The sequence below is a fragment of the Arachis ipaensis genome, chromosome B8 (assembly GCF_059453495.1).
Source record: "Arachis ipaensis isolate K30076 ecotype BB chromosome B8, ASM5945349v1, whole genome shotgun sequence".
In the NCBI taxonomy this organism is placed as follows: Eukaryota; Viridiplantae; Streptophyta; class Magnoliopsida; order Fabales; family Fabaceae; genus Arachis; species Arachis ipaensis.
The window spans coordinates 107,270,513-107,273,321 of NC_142443.1; the positions used below are offsets into that span (position 1 = coordinate 107,270,513).

At 31.6% G+C, this 2,809-nt stretch overlaps 1 non-coding gene across 1 annotated transcript; it reads left to right on the forward strand.

The window, feature by feature from the left end:
* The first annotated feature begins 687 nt into the window (after positions 1–687).
* Positions 688–791, forward strand: LOC148549160 (small nucleolar RNA R71). The gene has a single exon (XR_015897833.1). It is a non-coding gene; the product is annotated as a small nucleolar RNA R71 (small nucleolar RNA).
* The last annotated feature ends 2,018 nt before the right edge of the window (positions 792–2,809 follow it).

The following is a 2,809-nucleotide window of genomic DNA, read 5'->3' on the forward strand; positions in this document are numbered from 1 at the left end:
GTGACTCTTTTACTCAGCTGGCCCACTTGTGCCTCCAAATTTCTGATTGAGGACCTTGTTTCATTCATGAAACTTAAAGTGGCCTTAGATAGATCAGAGACTATATTTGCTAAGCTAGATGGATTCTGCTCAGAATTCTCTATCTGTTTCTGAGTGGATGATGGAAAAGGCTTGCTATTGCTAAACCTGTTTCTTCCATCATTATTAAAGCCTTGTTGAGGCTTTTGTTGATCCTTCCATGAGAAATTTGGATGATTCCTCCATGAGGGATTATAGGTGTTTCCATAGGGTTCACCCATGTAATTCACCTCTACTATTGCAGGGTTCTCAGGATCATAGGCTTCTTCTTCAGAAGATGCCTCTTTAGTACTGTTGGATGATTCCTTCAATCCATTCAGACTCTGAGAGATCATATTGACTTGCTGAGTCAATATTTTATTCTGAGCCAATATGGAATTCAGAGTATCAATTTCAAGAACTCCCTTCCTCATAGGCGTCCCATTACTCACAGGATTCCTTTCAGAAGTGTACATGAACTGGTTATTTGCAACCATGTCAATGAGTTCTTGAGCTTCTGCAGGCGTTTTCTTAAGGTGAATGGATCCACCTACAGAGTGGTCCAATGACATCTTTGATAGCTCAGACAGACCATCATAGAATATATCCAGGATGGTCCATTCTGAAAGCATGTCAGAATGATACTTTTTGGTCAGTTCCTTGTATCTCTCCCAAGCTTCATAGAGGGACTCACCTTCCTTTTGTTTGAAGGTTTGAACATCCACTCTAAGCTTGCTAAGCTTTTGAGGAGGAAAGAACTTGGCTAAGAAAGCCGTGACCAACTTATCCCAAGAGTTCAGGCTATCTTTAGGTTGAGAGTCCAACCATACTCTAGCTCTGTCTCTTACAGCAAACGGGAAAAGCATAAGCCTGTAGACCTCGGGATCAACCCCATTGGTCTTAACAGTATCACAGATCTGCAAGAATTTAGTTAAGAACTGAAAAGGATCTTCGGATGGAAGTCCATGAAACTTGCAGTTCTGTTGCATCAGAGAAACTAATTAAGGTTTAAGCTCAAAGTTGTTTGCTCCAATGGCAGGGATTGAGATGCTTCTTCCATGTAAATTGGAATTTGGTGCAGTAAAGTCACCAAGCATCTTCCTTGCATTGTTATTATTTTCGGCCATGTCTCCTTCCTTTTCGAAATTTTCTGTCAGATTTTCTCCAGATAGTTGAGCTTTAGCTTCCTCTTCAGAGTCCTTTCAGGTTCAGGATCGGCTCCAACAAGAATATTCTTATCCTTGTTCCTGCTCATATGAAAAAGAAGAGAACACAAAATAAAATATGGAATCATCTATGTCACAGTATAGAGATTCCTTATGCAAGTATAAGAAGAGAAGAATGTAAGAAGGAGAAGAGGAAAAATTCGAACACAGAGAGGGGGATGGGGTTCAAATTTTTGGGTGGAGGAGAAGTGTTAGTATATGAATAAATAAATAGAAGGAGATGAGAGAGAGGGAATTTCGAAAATTAATTAAATTAAAAAATAAAATTTAAAGTTAAATTTCGAAAATTAAAATTGAAATCACATTAAATTAAAAATTAAAACAATTAGTAAAAAAAGGGGAATTTTGAAAAAGAGGGAAAGGATTTTCGAAAATTAGAGAGAGAGAATTAGTTAGGTAGTTTTGAAAAAAATAAGAATCAATCAAAGAGTTAAGTGGTTAATTGAAAAAGATTTGAAAATCAAATTTGAAAAGATAAGAAGTTAGAAAAGATTTTGAAATTGATTTTGAAAAAGATGTGATTGAAATTTATTTTGAAAAAGAAATTTAAAAAGATTTGATTTTGAAAATTAAAGTTGATTACTTGACTAACAAGAAACAAAAAGATTTGATTTTAAAATTTAAAGATTGAACATTTCTTATTAGGCAAGTAACAAACTTAATATTTTTGAATCAATCACATTAATTGTTAGCATTGAATTCGAAAATATGGAATAAAAATAAGAAAAATATTTTGAAAATTAATTTGAAATATTCGAAAATATGAAAGAAAAATTGAAAAAGATTTTATTTTTGAAAAAAAAGATTTGAAAAAGATAGAATTTTTAAAATGAAAATTTGATTTGACTCATAAGAAACAACTAATTTTGAAAAATTTTGAAAAAGTCAACCCAAATTTTCGAAATTTTATGATAGAATAAGGGAAGGATATTTTTTTGATTTTTTGAATTTTTAATGATAAAAGAGAAAAACATCAAAAAGACTCAATGCATGAAAATTTTGGATCAAAACATGTGATGCATGCAAGAACACTATGAATGTCAAGATGAACACCAAGAACACTTTGAAGATCAAGATGAACATCAAGACTTATTTTTGAAAATTTTTTTAGAAAAGAAAAACATGCAAGACACCAAACTTAGAGATTTTTCATGTTTAGACACTATGAATGCAAAAATCCATATGAAAAACAACAAAAGACACAAAACAAGAAAATATGAAGATCAAACAAGAAGACTGGCCAAGAACAACTTGAAGATCATAAAGAATGCAATGCATGAAATTTTCGAAAATAATTTCTAGAAAATTAAAAAGATGCAATTGACACCAAACTTAAAACTTGACTCTAGACTCAAACAAGAAACATAAAATTTTTGGTTTTTTATAATTTTATAAGATTTTTTTGGTTTTTTTTTTTCAAAAAATATTTTGGGAGAAATGAAAAAGAAAATTTTTTTTGTATTATTTTCGAAAATAAGAAATAAAAAAGATTAAAATTAAAATAAAATTACCTAATCTGAGCAACA